This window comes from Gavia stellata, chromosome 1, assembly GCF_030936135.1.
Source record: "Gavia stellata isolate bGavSte3 chromosome 1, bGavSte3.hap2, whole genome shotgun sequence".
In the NCBI taxonomy this organism is placed as follows: domain Eukaryota; kingdom Metazoa; phylum Chordata; class Aves; order Gaviiformes; family Gaviidae; genus Gavia; species Gavia stellata.
This window is the reverse complement of record NC_082594.1, coordinates 78,566,217-78,590,737: the sequence shown is the minus strand read 5'-3', so window position 1 is coordinate 78,590,737 and position 24,521 is coordinate 78,566,217.

Below are 24,521 nucleotides of genomic sequence, written 5' to 3'. Positions count from 1 at the left end.
CCTTCATCGTTTCAGAGTCAGAAGACTGTGACACCCAGCACTTCAGCCCTTCTGAATCTTCTCTCAGGATAACCACAGAACCTCTCAGGGAAGAGATAAAAATTTGCCTAAAGACCACTGAAGGACACTTCAGACATCTTTGAACAATCTTTCTGACTCTCCGCAAGCTCAGGCCCATCTTACTATAGCAGATGTCCTTCAGACTTTCCTTTTTGAAGATATACATGACCATTAGAAATGTTAAAAATATTAGAACATTGCATACTTGCAGGACTTCAGAAGCTGTAGCCCGAAGGACCTATCCATAATGGCTGCAGCTAAAGCCATCTTTTCTCATGACATCATACTTATGTAAAAGATGATCCCTACTACATTTTTCTACCTTTGCCTAAGAATATCAGGATCTAGAAAGTGTGCTTCTCTTTTTAGCTGTATATCATGCTGCTGTCTCTGCTAGAGGAGTCCTTTCTATTGCAATGTCTCAACTACATCTATTTTTCTTTCCTCCTCCACTCAATGTGGAGTAGTCTTCTCATGTATCTTACAGCTGGATCAATCCACAGTTGGTAATTTTTCACATATTTAGTCTCTTAAAAAGTACTACACCCTTTACCTAATCTTTAACATTCCCAAGGCTGTTCCAGTGTTACTTCTACATATTATTTGTCTACATGGTGTTGCAGGCTTAATGACTTTCATTTCAAAAAACAAAAAAACACAAGGAATACATCCAGCATTTAAATTATATGAAAAATGTCATATACTGAAGAGACAAAAGTTTAGGATTTAACTTATTCACTGATCTAATATGTGGTGGGGTTTTTTCCAAACCTAGCCTTTCTTATATGCTTAGATCATCATAAAAACTGTAATATTATCATCATATTGAAAAATGCATTCAGAAAACATTCAAGCAGTAAACAACTGTTTCACATTTATCAACATATTGAGTCAATTTCTTCAATGTTTATAAAAAAATGAAAATATTATCTTACCTTGATAACCTTCATTTTAGAAGGTACTTGTTTTGGTTTGTATCATAAAAACATATAACAACAAAATGAAGCTAGTTTTCTAATGAATTGTCCTTAAACAAATGATGTAGTATTTTCTTTGTCTTTCCCCCCCCCATAAATGTTGTGGTTTAAGCCCAGCTGACAACTAAGCACCACAGAGCTGCTTGCTCACTCCCTGCAAGGTGGGATGGGGGAGAGAATCTGAAGAGTAAAAGTGAGAAAACTCATGGGTTGAGATAAAGACAGTTTAACAGGTAAAGCAAAAGCCACACAAGCAAGCAAAGCAAAACAAGGAATGCATTCACCACTTCCCATGGGCAGGCGTTCAGCCAACTCCAGGAAAGCAGGGCTCCATCACACATAAAAGTTACTTGGGAAAGCAAAATGCCATAACTCTGAACATTCCCATTCCCTCCCTCCCCTTTCTTCTTCTTCCCCCAGCTTTATATGCTGAGCATGATGTCATGTGGTATGGAATATCCCTTTGGTCAATTGGGGTCAGCTGTCCCAGCTGTGTCCCCTCCCAACTTCTTGTGCACCTCCAGCCTACTCGCTGGTGGGGTGGTGTGAGAAGCAGAAAAAGCCTTGGCAATGCTTGTAAGCATTGCTCAGCAATAACTAAAACATCCCTGTGTATCAATACTGTTTCCAGCACAAATCCAACAAATAGCCCCATACTAGCTACTATGAAGAAAATTAACTCTATCCCATCCAAAACCAGCAGAACAAAGAAGGTGATATTTTTGGTAGATTTTTTTTGTTGGAATTTATTTATTACATCTTTTTTTTAAATGTAAAATTATTCTTTTTCTAAATAAATGAGTTAATAGGTTTTTTTTATGTTTTCTTTTTTTTTCAGTAAGTAAGGGGAAATATTTTTGCTATATTTTCTTATCTAGAAACAAACAATTCTGTTAAATTGTTTTATAAGTCTTTGAAGAAAGAAAAAGTATATTTTACCAGAGCCTTGCGTGGAAAATTGTTCTTTTTCTCATCAGTTCCTGAGTTACTACACGACTTTTACAATTTTAATATAGTTATACAAGAGCAGAGGGTTTTTGCTAAACAAGTCAAGCCACATTAGTAATGTCTGTAAATACTATAACATGACCAGATAAATTAACATCTAGCTATTTTCACAATAACTTTATACAATAACTGCACAATAAAGTAATGTTTATCTCCAGAGTCTGACACTTGTTTTAAAGCACCTATTCAATAAGTCTTTCTATTGTTGCACCACACGCACTTAAAAACATGTTCAGTCTTTTGGGTCAAGCAGTCAAGGCTCTTCTTTTTAACTGAGGTGAAAGACAAATACATGCTTATTGCTTCCGTATCCCTACGTATGTATTACATATAAATCAATGTTTCACATTAATATTAAGTAAAGAACTCAAAATTATGGTTGTTTCCGTTCTAAGCCAGTCTTTCTCCATTTCTATGGTTCTTGCATGGTCTCCTCCTGATTTCAGATTCTTTGTGGTACTGACTACGCATTACTTCTCTGTGGACCTAGGAGAAAATTCTGAGTTATCACAGACCTTCTTTACACTGTTATGAAAATTTTACATCTTAATCTAGCTTTTAAGAAATGGTAGTCTCCTACCAGTTCAGACTGACAAATCATTTTCAGCATCTAGCATATATGCAATGGCTAAATTTACCTAGAAAATATCTTGTCACACTATGTTCTTGTAGCTGATGAAATAAATTACAGCCTGCTGAAAGCCAAGGAGAAAGGACATAAAATTGGCAGAAAAATTATTATCTTTCTGCCTTTTTCTGTGTGATAACCAAACCATATATAGTTGCCACATTAGGTTGCTCAGTTAATTTCAGATATGTTGAAGTGTCATGGCAACACATAAACACCTTAAGATATAAGAAGTGAAAGTCCTGAAATTAGCAATAAGGCATGTAGAGAGGCAATGATAGCTAAAGTGCAGCTGAGGGAGGCTGACCATCACCTAGTTCAATTTTCTGACGCCAGGGTCACCTTAGGGACATTTATTAATGTTAATGAAGTTAACATGAAGGTTGGTAAATTCTTCTGTGATTGACAAAATAAATGTTTAAAGACTGTTGAAGTCTAATTTATAAGCAGTAGAATTTCTATTTACTCATACATGTGTATGAGGATGACAGGAGAAATAAAATACAGAAGCTGAATATATAATGTCATAGCCATTTTGGAAAAAATTTTAACTATCTAACTGAAGAAAATGAAATTAAAAAGTAATTTAGGGAAGAATAATTCTTAGTCTATGATCAGCGAGAGCCAGCCATTGCCATAGACCCATAATCCCTCTTATCCTCCCTCCACCCAACACCTACTTCAGCAATTAATCATTTCCACAGCTTCTTCCACATTCAGTCAGCTGCTTTTATTCAGTGTTCCAGTGGTAAGAACTTACTCTATATCCATCTGTCTTTCTCACTTGTATGTCAGGGCATCAACAGAATAATATTAAGAATAAGAGAGCAATGTCCTGCATTTCAGTCCTGGTAACTGTTTTGGTGATTTTTTGGTTGCCAGATAAACATACTTCATGCAAAGTCTCATTCATACTCTTCAGCTCTATACTGGAACAGTGCTGATGAAGCTTCTGTGTGAATAATTAATCTTCTAAAATTTAACTAATTTCCTCCTGCAGATTTGAAAATTAAGATTTTATTTAGAGTTTCATATCTTGGTTAAATGAGGGCAGATTTCTTAAAGAACAGAAAAAATTACATCATGCTACCTTGACAGCATGATGACCATCTGTCATTGGACCATAAATTTTGCTCTTGTTGAACTTTGCAGTGAAAAAATTCAAAGATTTTTTCAAATGTTGTATTGGGTCTGGCTGAGATGGAGTTTATTTTCCCTATAAAAGTCCTCATAGTGCTGTGCTTTGTATTGGCAGCTAGAAAGGTGTTGATAACACACCAGTGTTTTGGCTACTGCTGAGCAATGCTCAAACAGCACCAACGCTGTCTCGCCAACATTCCTCCTCACCAGTATGCAGGGGGTGGGCAAGATCATGGGAGGGGACATCATAGCCAGGACAGCTGACCCAAACTGACCAAAGAGGTATTCCATACCATGTGATGTCTGCTCAGCAATAAAAACTAAGAGAAAGGAGGAGGAAGGGGGGCATTCGTTACTACGATGTTTGTCTTCCGGAGAAACCACTACACATACTGAAGCCCTCCTTCCTGGGAAGTGGCTGGACATTGCCTGCTGATGGGAAGTAGAGAATAAATCTTTTGTTTTCCTTTGTTTCTGCACGCAACCTTTGCTTTTGCTGTATTAAACTGCCTTTATCTTGACCTATGAGGGGTTTTTTCTTACTTTCTCCCCCCATGTCCTGCTGAGGAGGGGAGTGACAGAGCGGCTTGGTGGCACCTCGCATCCAGCCAAGGTCAACCCACCACAAATGTACAAACCATTTATTTTCCACAATGTCAGGCTGCATTATTTTAATAAAAACTTAAAAAACAAAGTCTACATGGTAGCGGTTCAACTTAGGACTGAGTCCTGGCACTAAAAATGATACTATGTTTAAAGATTAGGTAAAGTATAAACAACAAAAATTTGGGTTTTTAACAGGAATTTTCAGGAATCATTAATAGCAGATAGTATTACCACCAAAAATGTATATTTCTCCAGTTAACTTACAAAAATACCGCTTTTTGTTTATTCTAGGCATCTGGTGTCCTGGGTTGATTTCACTTATTTCTGATGCAAGGAGAGAGAGACAGGAACTGAGTACGAAAATTGTGTGAGGATTAATGGAAAGAATCAGCAATACAAAATGCATTAGAAAAGAAGGAAAATAAGAGAGGTAAGGAAGAAATATAATGATGGTAACAAAAAGTTGCAAAACAAAGTGGGGACTGAAAAGGGCAACATTTGCAGAAATGAAATTATGTAGGGCATGATTTCATTATCTAAGGGATTTTTTTTAGGCAGTTAACAAAAAACCCTGTCAGATTAGAAGACTCACTGCTGAAATAAATAAACCTCAGGGTATGATAGAAAATCAAAATCAAGATGAACAAGAAACGAAATATTGTAGGTATTTGTCTATAATTATCATGCAGTAATCGTCGCCTTTGTCTTCCAGGTTTTTCTCTAATGACAGTTCTCCATTTCCACACTATACACCTAGCTTGTGCCCCAGGCATGAAATTCTTACTTGCTAGCATTTATTTGGTGAATTTGCCTTTCTTTGATATGTATGATGCTTTCAGGTCCTCTGAAGCCAATATTCTACTTTTTACTAATAATTTGAATGCAACGAGCAGATAAAATACTACAATACGCATTGTTATTTGTCTGTTTTTCTCCAGAGGTCTCAATATAACATATAAACCATTGTGTACCAACAAGAATATTCAATTAGTAATACAAATAATATGATGGCATTAAAATTTTACGTCATTGTTGGAATTTTTTAATCCTAAAAGGGGTTATACTTGGGTTGCACTAAGCAGCATTAACTCAGAACTTGCACAGAAGCATTACAGATAATTTTTGAAAGAGTAATTCTTTCCAACTAAATGTGGACAGGCTCACAGAATATGAGACGTAAGAATGTTGCTAATTGTAGTGTCATTACCACTGAATTGATGAACCTTTCCTCTCTGCTGTATTGTAGGACATAATTGTCCTTCCAGCACGTGCATATCTAGAAGGGAAGAGAAGGATAAGAAATTTCTGTGAAGGTTTCATCAGAGATGTCTCCTGATCATTATTCTGTTTTTTCTCATAGTAAATAAAAGCTAAAAGAAACTGTTCACCCACGGGGCCACTTGAAGCACCGTAAAGATGCCAGAGAAGTTTTGTGAAAGCTTTTACTTTCATTTGATCTGGAAGCACAGTGCCATCAATTTTTCCCTTATGGTGTGGTTTGAATAAATTTATAATGCAAAGGCTTCTACACTTACATATGTACTTATATCTCTTCCTTCAAAGGAAAGATCTAAATTCTCATGCTGAGATTATAGGACAGGAGAAAGGCAAAGAAGAGGGCATACCATAATCCCAGCATTCTTTCTGTTAAATCAGTCTTCCTGGCTACCAAAGGCTCAACAGAAGTACTTCTTGGCTAAAATCAAGGCTGTGCATACAACTTCTTCATTAACGTCATGTTTTTTAACAGCCTGAGATAATTACAAATTGCCCATCTCTGATCGCAGTAGCTCAAAACATGTAACCTGCAAAATTGATGCCACACAAGTATTTGGGAAGATATTAACATTTTCCAGTGTGGACTCACATCAAGGAAACCAGAATGACTTGGACTGAGGCACGGTTAATTAAACACAAACCCATCTAACATATCAAATGCTGTATAAAAGCAAACTGCAGAAGAGAAATGGATTTCTCTGGTGTGATATGACTACTACCCTATCTGCAAGGACATTAAGGAATCAGAAGAATATTCTTTAGCATGCAGCCCAGTGAGACATCTGTTTCAGTGTCTCTATGTCAAAGCAACAACGTGGAAGTTTTTACTCTTCATGTTTATTGCCTCATCATCTAGACCATCGTCTCGACCAAAGGACTTTTATTTCTAGTCTTTCATATCTTGAAGATGAAAATAATAATAAAAAAACATATTTAAGCAACAAATAGATTGACATTTCTTCTGGGACAATAACTATGTATCTTTCAGGCAGAAAACTAGGCTGCTGCTGGATGCATAAAGTACTTTTCTGAACTTCTAAATTGTTCTTTTTAACATTGTTGTTCTTGGAGCACAGAGAGGAGTTAGTGTTGGTCAAAAAGCAAGGGGAGAGAATGCACATTTTTTATGTGTAGAGAGAGTCCACAGTAACTACCTAAAGTCTGGTTCTGATAGGACCTGCAACAAAAAAGAAACAAGAGCATTTCTGCCATGTTTCAAATCTCATTTATTTACATAGGAAAGGAATTAAATATCTACTCACTGATTTTATGATTGCAATAAAACCTTTTTTTTATAAGAAGCAGAATACAAAACAATAGTAAAAATAAATACTCTGAAAGGAAACATGCTTTAAGTTTTTATGAAGTGAAACAGAAAACAAATGTTGTCTGATTTAAATTTTAATCACAGTTACTTCCCAAACATAAAAGTCATCACTATCAAAAAACACAGTGTAAAAGCCTGGAAATAATCCCTCAAAACACAATATCCAAGTCTCTGAACTATTAATTAATAAGGTTTTCCATGCTTTATACGTAGTCTTACATGATGATACACTTACACAAATGTGTTGCTTTTTAAACACCTAGTGTATGAGTAGATTTTGACCAACTCAATTCAAATTCCTAAATAAATAAAAAAACACAAAACATGTTTCTGACTATGTTACACAGACTTGAACTTTGAATTTAGCTATCACATTTTAAGGTGTCGTTATTACGCAGTTTTCTTACTTTTTTTTTAACAGACATGCATTTCATCTTGATACATTTTTTAACTTCAGTTGTAAATCCTACATTAGAAATGAATAGATGTGTGTTTTACTGTTTTTTAATATGCTATGCTTCCATCTGGTTTGATGTTGAACTTACGGTCTCTGTATATTGAGTAAGTAAAGAGAGTTACCTTATTTATTCACTACCTAATTTTCTGAATTCCGGACCTTATTTGAAACAGATTTCTCCATTGTTGTAAACAATTTGCCAATTGTCCAATCACATTGAGAATTCTTACTGAAAAATATTTTTAAGTACTTGTGAATAAAAGAGAACGTCACAATTCAGTGAGGTTGTGAAAGATTTATCTATGCTAATTTCTCTGCTGAAATCCTTGGCATTCAATAGCAGGGATTGGAGGCTATTCTATTAATTTATTCTAATATCCAAGTTTCCCAGTGCTTTGAGATAAACTGGTAGAATTTCTTCATGGACTAAACTCCTCAAAAACAACCAATGTCTTTTAATTCTCCTCTCCAAACCAACAGTTTTTAACAGAAGATGAACTGAACTAGATTTTTTAAATTACGTCTCTCAAAGTTACTAGGTCAGTTTAGAAATACAGAAAGGCTTTATTTATAACAGCTCTCCTCCTGCTCACTCTGTCCTTTAGAACAAGCTAATGCTTCCAGGATCCACTTCATTCAACTCTGTGGTATTCTGAATGGCAGCAAACCCCTCACACTCCTAGGAAATTCCTATGAAGTGTCTTCCTTCCATAGCATCCAAGGCACAGCTGTCTGCTTTTTACAGCTTTCAGCAATGTCTTAATCTTTCAGCATGAATTCTCAGCTCTTTACTGTGACTTTCCCTCTTCTTTTCTACCTGCAGCCCTTCAAATCTTTCTGTGAGCATAATCCTTTGCTATTCGAGGAATGACATAGTCTCCCTGCACATCTTTCAAAAGGAAACCAAATTACTACATTGGTCTTCTTCAAGGACCATCTCTCAAAACCAAAGAATTACTAGGCATCCAGATTGCCACTTGAACATGAATTCACATGTTAGCTGAAACCGGTAAATGTATTGGTCTAAAACTCAGAAGGTTTTTTCCTCAGGAATTTTGTTTTCCAGTGTTCATTTTGCAATTGGTAAAACATATCTTGCTTTACTTAACCTTTATACATACTCGTGATAATATATTTACAGGGTATCAATTGGTACAAGCCTGTAATGAGTTATAATAACTAAATGTCTTGTCTCCTCTCTTCATGATTCTATAATAAGGAAGGCATTTGACCCCAAGGGGTACATTCTGCATGCTTATGCCCTAAATAACTGCATATAAAACTGAAACATGTTATCTCACCTAAGCTGAAGGACTTAGATCTGCTGTGGTGTAAGAGAAGAAACTGATAAAGTCTTGCTTATGTCCTATACTTTTTTCTGATTAAATGTTTCCACTGTATGTGAACAGTGAGACTCTTAATAGCACAAGGTGTGAGTCTCTCCAAGACAAAAACCCCCAAACCCTAGTACTTCTGACAAAATATTCGATCGTTAGTATAACCGTCACGGAAATTATCTTAATCTCCACTGAATTTGTAACAACTGATTAATAGAGGTTGGTTACTAACCAAAACTTGAATAAAATCTGGAGAACTTGTTATAGAGAATAAAAACAAATTATATTTTGAGGAGTCTACCTGCAGCTAGACTATACATCATTTAAGGCCCACAAAAATATCCATATTTTTTCCAAAGTAATTCCCCATAAATATAAAAAAAGCCATATTCCATTGTAACGTTATTCATGAGTGACATGAAAATAAAATTCATTTTCATGTTTTCATCTCTTGCTGTAAACCATGAGAACAATCTGATGTGAAACCGTCATTACCACACTTTCATTTAATACATGATCATAAAAATATGATTTTCTCATGATGTCTTTTTCCCACCACATTCTAAGATATTCAATGAAAATGAAAATTACCTTTTTGCATGTCAGATAAAGAAAATACATTTTCATGGTTTTTTTTTTTGATTTACAATGAGAGTTAATAATGCATATTCCACCTCCCAGTGTTTGTCACATACACACTTTTATATTAATTTAGTGCAAATCTTGAATCCTGGTCTCCATCTTACACTGAATCTTCCAGTACAGAACAAAAAGGCCATAAATAACTTTTTGTTAATGGAAAGCCAATTTCCCATTTAAGGTAAAGAAATGTGATGCTATATAATTTAAGACATTAATGAAAATACATTAAAGAAAAATATAAATTATTAATATGCTTATCTTCCAAACAAATGCTCACACAAATATGTTTCAGGACAACTAAAACATTCACATTGCTAAAACTAGTATTCAAACAAAAATGAAAAGAGAAGAGTCTGAAGTTTATGAGTTACATCAAGCACAAGTGAACTTAAGGTCAGACTGTCCCCATTATCTTTAACCTCTTGAAGAAACTCAGACTAACACTTGTCAAGAGATATAGCTCTCTGTACACTGGCAGCTTATGACAATGGTTGGGCAGCTTCACAGTGATTTCCTAAACCTTTAGGTAGTAGAAATACTAGAAATAGATCAGTATTTTTTTGAGGAAAAACAAAACAATGCAAACCAAAATGTCCTCAGGAATGGAGTGTCCAAGGGTTGTTACATAACTCAGAGTCAGCTTTATCTGAAAAAAAAACCCACAAAAAAACCTTAGCTGGAAAATGTTAAACTTTAATGAGGTAATGGAACAAAATTCTAAAACAACAAAACAAAATCTCATTAAAGTTTGGTATAAATGATTTTTTTTCCCTTTCTTTTATTTTTTGAGCATGTCAGATGGCTTATAAGTCTAACTAATTAACCTCTATGTGTTTTACATGTTCTTGAGGGTTTTTGGGGGGGTTCTTTTAGGGTTTTGGTGGGTTTTTTTAGTCATATCTTTCTCTTTAACTGTAAATTGGCCAATGGAATAACAAGCACATGACTCTCTAGATTATCTTTAGTCCAAGAAAAATGACGCCTTTCTTTCCCATCTGGTATATCTTCCTTGTCCTGGAGTTCAAGCAGTGGAACATTTCACCGTAATTTAGGAAATTATGTTTTATTTTCCATTCCTCCTTATGATTTCTTATTATGTCTACTGTAAAATTTAATTGGGATTGTTCTGGGTTGGAGGTTCATGAGAAAAATTGTCATATAGTTTATAAAATATCCATTTTATGGCTTCACTATTTAAGAATTGTATCATTTAAGTTGCAGGAAGCTCTGCATGGCACACGTGAGATTTAAGAACAACAAAATCCCTGACTGTGGGATTTCAAAGAGTATAAATTTTTATTAGAACAAGGTGTGAGTATCTTTGGAAGCACTGTAAGTAGAAGTGGAAGCACAGCAATCAACAATTAAACATTGCCTTCCTTGTTTGAATATGTCCAAATATTTAACTAAAACAAAGGAATTCACCTGCCAAAATGGGCATTTCCATTGCAACTACAGAGAAAGTCTGTGACAATATCCAGAACAGCCTATAACTGTATTTCAGAAGTTAACAGAAAAAGGTTGATGCATTTTAGGAAGGTCAAATCTATAATGTCATGCATAAACATAAAAACTTTATCACATACCTTGTTTAGTGTATTTATCTAAAAAAACACTTGGGTGTGCTAAGACAAATATTATCTTCTCTTGCCACTCTTGTCAACAGTAGAATGAAGTGGCAAATAGGCGACGTGGAGGACTAACAGTGACACAGTTAGACTTAATACAGAAAATATACATACCATGGAAATCCATGGATCATTGTGGAAGGAATAAAATGCATCAGGACTGCTGCCTACAGGTAGTCATACCGCAGTCCTCCAGACTGCAGTAACAGGGAAGTTGTTTTTCTCTTTGGGTTTATACCCAATAGCTTGGGGTTGTGACAGGATCTTGAGATGGCCAGAGCTTTGAGGTGGCTGTGCCAGGGTGTCTCCCCACAGAACACCACAAATGGTTTAAAATAAGGAAAGCTAGGTTTTATTGGGGTAAGAATGAGAAACACGACTCTTTACATAGAAAAAGCTCAAGGCAATTAGGTCAAGCAAATCAGAAAATAATAAAAATAAAAACCACTCTATGTACAGCTCTTGCTGTCTCCATTGAGGACAGGTTATACCTCTCACCTCAATGCCCCCCCTGCCCCTGCTTGGCTTTACTCAGGCCCCAGGGTGTTCCCTTCACCCAGAGCCCTGCCTGTCTGCTGCCACCCCTGACTGCACCAGCATGTCTCTCCACCTCTGCGACAGCACACATGGTAGCTCCCTCAAGGAAGGAGCAATCTCCCTTTTCCTCCACAGGGTCCACCTGAGCTGCCTGGTCCTTTCAATGAGCATAGACATTGGAACAAAGAGGCAGATAACCAAATATGGTCCATTACTAGGTCTGTTACCATTACCATGTGAGACTGTTAATGCACAACTAAAGGACAACAACTAGCTACAACTTCACCATAAATAATAAATATTAAGGAACTTAATGTAATCTGTCATCCCTTATAAAAAAGAGGCTATTTAATGCTTTTAGCAGTTAACACCTTTCTGTACTGAGCTAGTCAATTTGACTGCACATTGTTCAGGCTATATAATATTTATAATATTTTGGCTAGGAAATTTTTTTTGCTTGCGTGTGTGTCTAAAATTCATATTAGGAAAAGAAATTTCATTATCCTTATAAATAAGTTTCTTTGTAGAAAAAATCTTCCTAACCCTCTGTGCTGGTATTGATTTGAGCTTGCTGCTTGCATAATACATTAAATGTAAGCAAAGGAAGCAAATTATGTACCATAAATAACTTGTCAAATCATATCCTATAATGTATTACCAAGCAGTCTTGATACAAACTGATGAATCAACAAAGAATTTTAAAAGAAAACCTAGACTCTATTTACTTATGGTAAAGAAATCAGTGAATAAAACATAAAATAAAAGATCGACTCCCAGCTGAATATTTCTCCTTGCACAGAAAAGAAATTTGATTAGCTTTAACTTTCAGAGATGCAAAAAAATTAAAGCTGGGGTTTTTTTTGAATAATTAAAGAATACATATAAACTGTAGCACTGCTTATACTCATGGACATTAGAAAATATCAAAATGCCCCAAAATGTTTTATTAAATATTCCACTTTTTCTACCAGAAATAAATGTGTTGTTAGATGCAATTTTATTCTATAAGCAAACTTACAAACATGTTTTATACATTAATAAAAATTAAAGAGGGAGAAAATGATAAAACTGTTAGCTGCACTGCACCTGCAACCTGTAATCTGGGAACATGCTAAGCTCTCTAGGACTGACTGTCCTGCCCCTTGTAATTCTGATTTATAATCAAAATAACTCAGCTAAGGTCAGAGAAACTGTGGAAGTTTAAGGTAGCTCCATATTTATCCAATATGTATTTGATTAGACCTTCTAAGGAAGATTTGAAAACAAATAAAAATAAGTTTCCCCATGTTATTTTATTTCCCATCATGATAGCAATAGGAACTGAAAGCTGAAAACAAGCCAAGGTGAAGTAATAAAATGAAACAATAAATACAGACTTATATATTGTTCATATTTTCTATAGGTTTTGAGCAAAGTTTTGTTAGTGCAAAACTCATTCCAGATAAGATTGTTGTTTGGCCTTTTAATGTGAATCAAGCGGGTACCTACAGGAGGTTGTTTTTGTTAATCAAAACAGAAAGTCATTCCTAGCAATACCATGTGGGCTGGAGTAATTCTTTTTAACTGACTTCTAGCATTGAAACTCTTCTCTGGGCAATTGTGCTAGTGTAGCAGATACCTTATGGCTCTCAGGATTCAGGCATGCTCCCTAGTATATCACTGCATGCCAGAATATATCTGTAACAGTACACTTTCATAGTGATACCAAAGACTTAGACAATTTAGTTAGCATACAAAGAACAGACCCCTTTGTGAGTCTGGATTTTGGTTTGGTTTGGGTACATGTGGTAACTTTGAAACTTTCCCTAATGGGAGGTGGACAGTTAACTGAAGGGAGAATTTCTTAAGAAGCAGTAAACTCCTCGGAAATATTTACCTCGTGTAAGGTCGCATTGGGAAAGTTATGCATCAAGGAATATTTCACCCTATATAAGGCTCTAAGGGGTAGCGCATTAGGGATAATTTTGTTTCCACACTCTGGTCTGGTTTCTGGTTTATTCAGCGTACGCAATATTAAAAATTAGTGTGGAAACACTGGTTTGATTTTTGGTACCGAAATAGGTTTAACTGCTTCTCAGGAAAGACCCACTCGTTCCCCTCTAGGATGCATCCTGAAATATTGAAATAAATTTGGAGGGGATCCCAATGACTAAGGATAAATTGAAAAGATATTGTAATCAATGGTGGCCACAATATCGATCGGAAGATGGCAAAAAATGGCCTGAAAATGAATTTTTAACCTATAATACTATTCGGCAATTGATGTTGTTTTGTAGAAGAACTGATAAATGGGATGATGAGATTCCATATGTAGATTTGTGGTTTTGGTTTTTTTTTTTTTTTTAAGGAATGATTGGGAAATCAGAAAGAAATGTGATTTAGTGGATTCTAAATATCAGAATCGGATATATTTAGTGGAATTCTTAAGTGCTCTCGCTTGGGTTGTATATTAAACATTGGAGCAAGTTTGGGGGTGACCCCCTCACTCGGGAAAAGTTGGTAGACTATTGCAATTATTGGTGGCCTTTGTATAGTCTGGATGATCAGGAGAAATGGCCTAAGAACAGAAGTATAAACTACGATACTGTGCTACAATTAATGTTGTTTTGTAGACACAAAGGAAAATGGGATGAGATGCCGTATGTGAATTTGTTCTTTGCATTATGGGATAATTATGATATACGTAAGGAGTGTGACTTGATTGAAGGTGAAAGGGGTGTATTGGCACTGGAGGCAGGGAATAAGAAAGTGCCTAAGCATTGTTGTTCAGCATGTAGCATCAGCAGGTGATGCAACAAATATAAAGAGAAATGGGAAGAAGAGGAGGACGTTGAGATGTCTTGTTGTCATGGTTAAAGCCCAGCTGGCAGCTAAGCACCACACAGCTGCTCACTCACTCCCTGCCCTGCCCCAGCGGGAGAATAGAGAATAGGAAAAGTAAAAGAGAGAAAGCTTGTGGGTTGAGATAAAAACAGTTTCATAAGTGAAATGAAATAAAATAAAATAATAATAATAATTGTAATAATAATAATTGTAATGAAAAGGAAAACAACAACCACAAAAAACAAGAAAGGCAAGTGATGCAAATGAAAACAATTGCATACCACTCTCCGACCGATGCCCAGCCCAAGCAACGGTCCCTCGGCCAGCTTTCCCCCTAGTTTATATACTGAGCACAACATCATATGGTATGGAATATCCCTTTGGTCAGCTGGGGTCAGCTGTCCCGGCTGTGTCCCCTCCCAACTTCTTGTGCACCCCCAGCCTACTCGCTGGTGGGGTGGTGTGAGGAGCAGAAAAGGCCTTGACTCTGTGTAAGCACTGCTCAGCAGTAACTAAAACATCCCTGCTTTATCAACACTGTTTCCAGCACAAATCCAAAACACAGCCCCATACTAGCTGCTATGAAGAAAATTAACGCTATCCCAGCCAAAACCAGCACATTCTCCACCCCTTATTCCATACCGTTTATGTCATACTCAGGTAGCACACTATCCAATACATTCTCTACATACCATCATCCTTCCCACCCTTTGATACAGTACACAGATATCATTCCCTTAGTCTATGGATCACCCCTGTGAAATGCCTGTAAAGTGTCCATAAATATCCACAAATGTCCACAAAATGTCCATTGACTTCATTTAGTCCATGACTTTCGGTTCCATCTGTTATGGTGGTCACTCAGGAGAGAAGAGGTGTTGTATTGCATGGAGTTATTGGGCACCACAGCTAGCTCAGGTCAGGTCACTGCTGCACTTGCAGTGCTTCTTGTAAGGCTTGTCCTCCATTGGTTCAGGTGGTTCCTGCTATAGTAATTCCTGTAACATGTAACTCAAATCATGGATTAGTTTCACCCAGAATTAAATCACCTTTAGGTACGCACTGGACTCCCCCATCCTTCTGCATTACCCACCAAGTGCACCCAGGTCCTTGAGCAAAAACAACCCCGCGAATAGGTTTACCTTTTCCTGAGGAAGGAATAACCCAGACTGTTTTTCCCAGCAAGTTCCTTATATGTACTACGGGAATCTTACCTCCTTCCACAGTGTGCAGGGGTTTTGACTGGGCGGGACCAGGCCGACTGGCAGAGCCTCTAGTGTTAACTAGCCAAGTGGCTTCTGCTAAATGTGTATCCCAATGCTTGAATGTCCCAGCACCCATTGCTTTCAGTGTAGTTTTTAACAGTGCATTGTATCGTTCAATTTTCCCGGAGGCTGGTGCGTGGTGAGGGATATGATACACCCAGTCAATGCCATGCTCCTTGGCCCAAGTGTTAATGAGATTGTTTCGGAAATGAGTCCCGTTGTTGGATTCAGTTCTTTCAGGGGTGCCGTGTCGCCATAAAACTTGCTTTTCAAGGCCCAAGATAGTGTTCTGGACAGTGGCATGGTTCACGGGGTATGTTTCTAACCATTGGTTAGACCAAGAATGGGTAATGAAGCAAGAAGAAATGAGAAGGATATAGCAGCACAGGTTGAAAGGGGGGCCAGCAGAAGGAAAAGGGAACAAAGGAATAGTGATTCGTATAGCTCCAACATGGAAGAAGGTTTCGGTCCAGTAGCGGCTAGGATTAGGAGGGGAAATGCTCGGAACATACAAGCCCCTCTCAGGCAAGTGGTAGGACTGGATGGACCAGTTTGGGTAAAAGTGTTGGTTTTGGTATCAGATTTAAAGGCTTGGAAGGAGATAGCAGGCATATATAGGGAGGACCCTGAACGGGTAGCAAATGTTATGGAAACTATAGTTGAAAATCAGGATCCGGATTGGAAGGATCTGCAAGTTAGCTGAAAAAATTTAGTGTCTTATGAGGAAAGAAGAAAAACAGAGAAACAAGAAGCTTAAAGATTTTAAGATACTGGCAGCAGCTGTAGCTCAGGAAACTGGTAGGGTCAGATGACAGGGCTATCGGAGCCCAAAGGGGAGAAGGTTTCCCAGTGGAGCAGAAAGGACACTGGAAAAGGGAGTGTCCACAGTTAAGTCAGCAGGACCTTGGGGAAATGCTGAGGCAGGCTGTTAACATGATGATGTTAGATTCAGATTGAGGAGGACCAGGGGAAGAATCGGAACCCTCCCCAACAGAACCCTTGGTTATAGTAAGTTGGGGAATGAGAAAGTAAAATTTTTAGTTGATATGGGGGCTACTTATTCAGCATTGAATACATGCAAGGGTAATTTGAGTAATCAAAGCACGTCAATTATTGGTGCCACAGGGTGGAAAGAAAATCTGCCATTTTTCCAGCCTTTGACGTTTGGAATTGGGAAAAGGTTGTTAACCCATCGATTTCTCTATATTCCAGATTGCCCTATGCTGCTATTAGGATGAGATATATTAAGTAAATTGAATACACAAATTACTTTTGAAAAAGGGAAAATCCAAATCCATATTCCTGAAAATAAAGCTTTGGATGCCCAAGTTTTTATGTTACAGAAGGAAGCCAAGTTACAGGAGATACCAGAAGAAGTGGAAAATGCTGTAACACCTCTTGTATAGACTTCAGGAACACCAGGATGATCTTGAGCAGCAGAACTGGTAATCATACAGTTGAAACCAGACACCAGACCGGTAAGACAGAAACAGTACCCAATTAAATTACAAGCAAGAAAAGGATTAGAATCATTAATAGAACAATTCATAAATTTTGGGTTATTAAAAGAATGCCAATCAGCATACAACACCCCGATCTTGCCAATTAAAAAGACTCATTCTGAAGAATATAGATTGGTTCAGGACTTAAGGGCTACAAATCAAATTGTGCAGGACGTCCACCCAATAGTGACAAACCTGTATACTCTCTTGACCACCCTGAAGGAAACAGACAAATGGTTTACTGTATTGGATCTGAAAGATGCAGTCTTTTGCCTTCTGCTAGCAGCTGAGAGTCAGGAACTGTTAGCTTTCAAATGGGAAAGCAATAAGACTGGTATAAAAAATCAATTGTGCTGGACAGTATTACCACAAGGATTTAAGAATAGCCCTACAATCTTTGGAAATCAATTAGCCAAAGTATTAGAAGACTGGCAAAAGATGTATAAAAATATCACCTTGCTGCAGTACATAGATGACATACTGCTAACAGCAAGTAACAAGAAGGATTCCATACAAATGACAATAGACTTCCTAAACTTTTTGGTGCTGGTGGGGTATTTTTCAAAACTATTAGACAATGTTAGCAAAGGATGGCCAGCATGCCTTCAAGCAGTGGCAGCTACAGTACCCCTGATCCAAGAGACCCAAAAATTGACGCTCGGGCAAAAGCTAACTGTATTTGTGCCCCATGTAGTTACAGCAGTGCTAGAACAAAAAGGAGGACACTGGTTGTCACCAAGCCAGATGCTGCAATATCAAGCTGTTCTTTTGGTACAAGACGATGTGGAGCTGAAAATAACCACGATACTGAATCCAGCAACCTTTCTAACTATTGATCCTGGTGGAGAAGAATTAACTCATGACTGTTTGCAAATGATGGAACAGATGCACTCCAGCAGAGTAGAACTGAAAGACATGCCAATGGAAAATGCAGACTGGGGCCTGTTTGTAGATGGTAGCAGCTTTATGTGGAATGGAACATGGAAAGCAGGTTATGCAGTGGTAACCATTAAGGAAGTAACTGAGGCAAAAGCTCTGCCATCCAACACTTCAGCCCGGAAAGAAGAGCCCATAGCCCTGCTAAGAGCACTAGAACTACAAAAGGCAAAACTGTTAATATATGGACAGATTCAAAATTTGCCTTTGGAGTTGTCCATGCTCATGTTGTAAATACTCTGATTTTCTAAAATAATCAAAATATGAAAAGGTTAAAATTGATTAATAAATAAAATAATAAAATACAAATGCATAAGTTATGATTGTTAAGTTAGAAACAATAACCATAGGAACCTCACCAGGGAGTTGCTGTTCCATACTAAGGAACTAATAGTAATGAGTTGGAACGATGAAGAATTGAATAGAAAAGTTTCGTTTGAGTCCTGTGACAATGTGACCTGATATGCACCAGTGATACTGCTTGGAAAATTCCTTACCTTTCGCATCTTGATTTGAATATCAAGAATGCCAATCAATAGATATTAACAGAAATAACCATTTATTATTTTAAGTATGGATATTGATAGAATAGTATAATCCAGAGAGCGATTAATAAAGATTAAATTATATATATTCTGTATGAAGGTAACTATGTATGATTTATCTGTAATTTAATCATAAACTAACTGTCGAACAATATAGCATTGTGAATAGGTAGAATTTGCTTGTCAAGAGAATGATAAGTTGTAGGCCTGGTCAGTAAACCAAGGAAAACTTAAGAAGATTCCAAGAATGGAATTTTGCAACAAATCTGAGCATGCGCAAAGATTGGGTTCAACTAGAGGACACCATGAGGAAGACTATGGACGACCACCAGAGGACCTTAGACGACCACCTGTGTACCTGAAAGCGCATGCATCATGGGCATTTACATATATTAATGAGTTCTCGGAAATTGTATGAATATGTTAATTGTTTCTCGGAAATATGATGAATATGTATACTTTGATTGTATATAACTTTTGTAGCAGAGAAACTAAGCATGCACACTAGGTGAAGCGATCCCCTGTGCATCCAGCGCTGCAATAAAGAAGTGCCTGCTCACCTACATATGTTGTGTGGATGAGTTTTTATATTACAGATTTATAACACTCATGGAGCTACTTGGAAAGAAATGGGACTCCTAACATCTCAAGGATCCCCAGTTAAATATGGGCCAACGATCCAACAACTATTACAAGCAATTAATCTACCTCGATTAGTGGCAATTATGCATTGCAAGGCGCAACAATTTGGAAATAGGCCAGTGCATATAGGAAACTGTATGGCAGATAAAGCTTCAACAGAAGCAGCTGAAGGTCAAATATAGCTAGTTTTGCTGGAAAAGGTCCAGAGGTTGGGACCTAAGAGTCTGCAGTATACAACAAAAGACAACCAATTGGCTAATCTACTGAAGGTGAATAAAACCCAAGAAGGGTGGTGGGTGACTCCTTCACATCAAGTAATAGTTACACAGGAAATTATGCGTGCATTGGCTAATAGACAAAACCAAGAAACTCACTGGGGAATTGAGACAATGGTGGAAGCATTGAAAACACAAATGCTAAGTGTACAAATGACTGGAATAGTCAAAAAGCATAGTGAAGAAATGTGAATTGTGCTGGAATAACAATCCTCACTTACCCCAAAGACGTTTACCAGGGGTAACAAAGAGAGGAAACAGTCCAGAAGACTATTGGCAAATAGATTTTTCCAAATTACCGTGGCAAAATGGATACCAGTATCTTTTAGTAATGATAGATACTTTTTCAGGCTGGCCAGAAGCTTTCCCTTGTCGCACCAAGGCAAAAGAAGTAGCAAAATCATTATTTAAGGAAATAATACTGAGACTTGGGGTACTCATAGGACTATCTTTGGATAGGGGTCCACACTTCATAGCAGAAGCTGTTCAAATTTTAGCTAAAGCATTAGGAGTAAAATGGGATCTCCATACCCCATGGTGACCTCAAGCAAGTGGGAAAATAGAAAGAATGAATCGAAGTCTAAAAAGACAAATAAGCAAAATTTGCCAAAAGGCTCAGATAAAGTGGCTGGATGTTTTACCTTTAGCTTTGCTATGAATACACATCCAGCCTAGAACTAAAGAAAAGGTTAGTCCTTTTGAAATCATATATGATAAACTTTGTCAGGCGACAGAAAGAGGAGTTAATCCTGAAATTGTAGGAAAACATTACCTGAAAGAATACATTATATCTCTAGGAAAGGTTCTGTCCTCTCTCCACAGGTATGTCACTGTAAGTGCATCGTTATCCCTGGGCATGCCTATGCATCAATACCAACCTGGAGACTGGGTGTATCTGAGGATGTGGTCAGACAAACCATTGAAGAAGAAGTGGAAAGGACCTTTCCAGATTTTACTCATGACCTACACAGCTGTCAAGCTTGAAGGAGTCACTCCATGGATAATTATTTATGTAGTCATAATTGTAGTTATTGCAGGAATCTGCATAAGTTGTACTAAGAGAACCACTGAGAAAAATATATGGAAGTAGTAAGAAAATCTAACTACTTCCAAAGGATTGATACCAAAGATTTAGACAATTTAGTTAGCATACAAAGAACAGACCCCTTTGTGCAAACTTTGTACAGATAAGTTAAGAAGACATTGTATCAGATAAACTGAAATACGCATTAGTTTTCCTGGAAACCGGCTGGCTGTGGTGACTGGCTGTATTGGGTTATGTTGATGTTGTTTACTTCGAGATAAACAGTATACTGAGATATAGCACTTTGGAGCACCTTCTGGGTCTCTTGATAACAACTGATATACAACCTTGAGACTTGGTATTGTTTACATACCAAAAAACAAAGTCAGTGAAATGCCCCAAATCGGTGTCCTAAGGCTGACCTACCTCATTATAATGTGAAAACCACACCTCCTAGCTAGAAAAGCCCCCAACCCAAATAAGCCCCCTACACTCTGGGCATGTGTAGTGAATGAAAAGAGAACTGTATCTTTAAGATGAAGTAAGAAAGATACTAACCAATAGTTCGTTAAGGGGTGGGACCAGTAGGCATAACTAACTTTGTTAACTGTTTAAATACTTGTCATGATTTTAACCGGGTGTGCATGCTAGGAGGAAAAATCCCCCATGCACCCAGTGCTGCAATAAACCAATGTCGGCTTTCTAAACTACCGTTTGATTTGGAGAGTTTTTGTCGTTATGATTTTTCGGTAACAATAGGACTATAGATATCCTATGCCACCCCTAGCCACTTGTGGTAGCAGCTCTCTTCTTGACCGACGCCAATAAAATGACAATCCACTGTGTTAAACTTTGTGAGATGAAGAAAAGTATGCTGGGAGTAACATACCTTGTAAGGTGTCCTGGCTTATGGATTTACCACACCTTTTGGCATTATCCATCTGTTACCTAGTTACATAAAACCCCACATTTAATTCATACTCAGTTTCTCAGGTTTGTTTTTTTTCTGTGATTTAGGTGTGTTTTGTGAATACTCATTGGAAACTCTGACAGCACAGGTACTGCTGGATGCATTTGTCTGCAAAACTGGTATTTCCTGGTAACTAAATGACTCCCAGCTGATTTGCCAATGGTGGGCTCAGGAGCAAAATTTGTTTATTTATTTTTCCTTTCTATCTATGTTTTGTCCTAGAGGTGCAGTATAAGCAAGGAATATTTTTATTTTTGACTAACTTAACAAAACTGCTACAGATTCCAAACAGCAACATATACCCACAAAAACATGCTGATTTATCAACAGAAGTTTCTTTCAGCTGTCATAAAAGCAATTATGGTGTGACCAGTCACCAAAACCCTACAATGGAAGAAGACTCAAAGAAGATGGACACGGGCAATGGGCTTTAGATGCTTAGGGAAGAGTACAAGGAGTAACCACAGCTGTTGTAAAGAAAGCTGAACTTAGCACAAAAGAGACCAGAGGGTGGCCTTTGTTTTAGACAAACAGTTGAACCATCAACTGACTGTGTAAATGGCCTTCCCTGCAAAAAGGTGTGAATGTCTTTCTCAGCCAGACAGACCAGCGTGGGGGAAGTGTATTTGTGGCCCAGCCCAACACAGAGTATAAAAACTGAGCACTCAACAGAATAAACTTTGAAAACAGCAATGGCTTGAGCTGGCTTCAACCTACGTACTTGTTCGCAGAGACTGAGGGTGCCCAGTGTTGTGATAGTGAGCATATAGGGACTGATGATGGGAATCGTGTTTGTAATGTGATCCAACTGTATATTGCAATTGCTATATTGTGCTTGTACTGTGACTTGAGTACATTGCTGCATACCCTGCTAAATCAAAATCCCATGTAATGTCCAATACCTTCAAATAAGTAAATTTGGTATAAAAACATTAAACCTTCCTTACGTAGAGTGTCTGAAAGAGCCTGGTCAAAGGCTATTGTACTCTGACACAGAAGTGAAACAGTCGACAAGATTTGTTCGCTGCAGTGTAGGAGGTCTAATTACAGGACTGATCTTCTCCTGAGGTTGCTGAGAATTAGTTTGCTTTGAAAAGGTCATAAGATGTGTTTGGCTGGCAATAAGTAATATGATATTTTCAATGATCCCCTGGTAAAACTCCCTGTATGAGGATCTTATTTTTAAAGTTCTGGATTCTGCTATGTCCCATCAGATTGGATTAAACTGTATCTGTATTTCCATTTCTCAGTTTCACAGTTTCTTAAAAACTACCAGCCTGATCTTGCTCATCTTCTTTTTGCCAGCATTCACATCTATATGTCTGTATTTTTTGCTGATGCTTATAAGAATGTATTTTTTTTCTGCTCTTTGGTTAATTTTTTTTTATTTTTAAAGATTGTATATATGATTTTTTTTACGTTCTTAGAATAGTGATTCTCCTGGCTGAGACTCACTTTTTGAATGGATAAAAGTAATAATGATTTCATTGACTTTGATCTTGAAGAATCTGGCTCAATTTCCTATTCACAAGGAGTATTAATGTCTTGGCAGCAATGACTAGGCCAGCTCTGCAACTCAGAGCCAATACATTAATACTCAGAGCGATAATCACATTGAGCCAGAATGTCTGCCTTAGAAAATGCAGTAGAGGATCTGAGCCCAGGTGGACAGTGCCCAAAAATGCCACCTGTTGGCTTCACTAATTTTTGGCTGTTCTACAAGCTCCTAACACAAACTGGAACATACTGGCTGATCCCTCCATAGCCATTGTTCTACATTGACATATTCCCACTCCAGGGAATAGGATAGGAGTGTAGGTGTGTCTACAGAAGCTTTGTTCTGTCTTTCAATGATGCAAATTCTGTGGAAAGTTACCCTGCAGAAAAAGGAAAGGGGCAGACAACGCATATTATATTACTGATTCGTAGAATACCAAAGATTTTTATTTTTTTTCAAGATGTTGGAGGTTTTATTACCACCCCCACCTCTGAAAATCCTAAAATACTAGAAGCCTGTTATTTATAGTGAAAAGGCTATTTGCGTTATTATATCCTGATTAGTTAATTTTATTCAAAGCTTTGATTTTATTCCTGAGAAAATTCTCCTTTATTCCTAGAAATTAGTTTGCAACCCACCTTGTTGTATGTAGTACACAGAGTTGCTAGTAATATGACCTGGTTTCATACTTTTTCATCTGTTGATGTCCATGGATTTTTTTTGTTGTAGCAATATTCATAACTTGACCAAAAAAAAAAAGACTTATGAGCAATCAACACAAAGTCACTTAAAATAAGTCAACAGCTAAACTATCTGGGACTAGAACACAAACAATTAATCCCAGTATAGCTAGACATTCTATCAGAGCAACCTAAGTTTATACGGAAATTTCTATAACCATATTACATGATCTATTCTGAAAGACGTATGAAGCAAAAAAATCAGACAGTTCACAGTAATGGCTAGTTAGTTTTCCAAAACTGAAACAACAATAAACCATAATAACAGGGATTTAAAAGAATCAGGCTGCATGGAAATATTTTTTGAATGTGGAGCTCAGAAACTATTTTAAGTGTCTTCTGAAAGAACTCACATTTTTTTATAGGCACTTTTGTGAAGCAAGTAACCTGTATGTATTAGCTCTCCATGAAGATACAAGTTTGGGGGCATCAGAACACACGCGGATAGATAAATGACAGACAGACTTCCTGTCTTCCAGGATACATGTGCATAACAAGACAGTTTAATTGCCCAGAGACACCTGAAAGTCTGGTTTTCAAAGCAGGGTGAAGCAAATGCAACTGGACTTGTAATCCAGGAAGTGGAGTCATAAATTATAAATCCTCCGTCACTACCACAAACATTTGGGAACTGCTGCTGATCCAGACATAGTGTTGGACAGTAGTCCTGTGTATT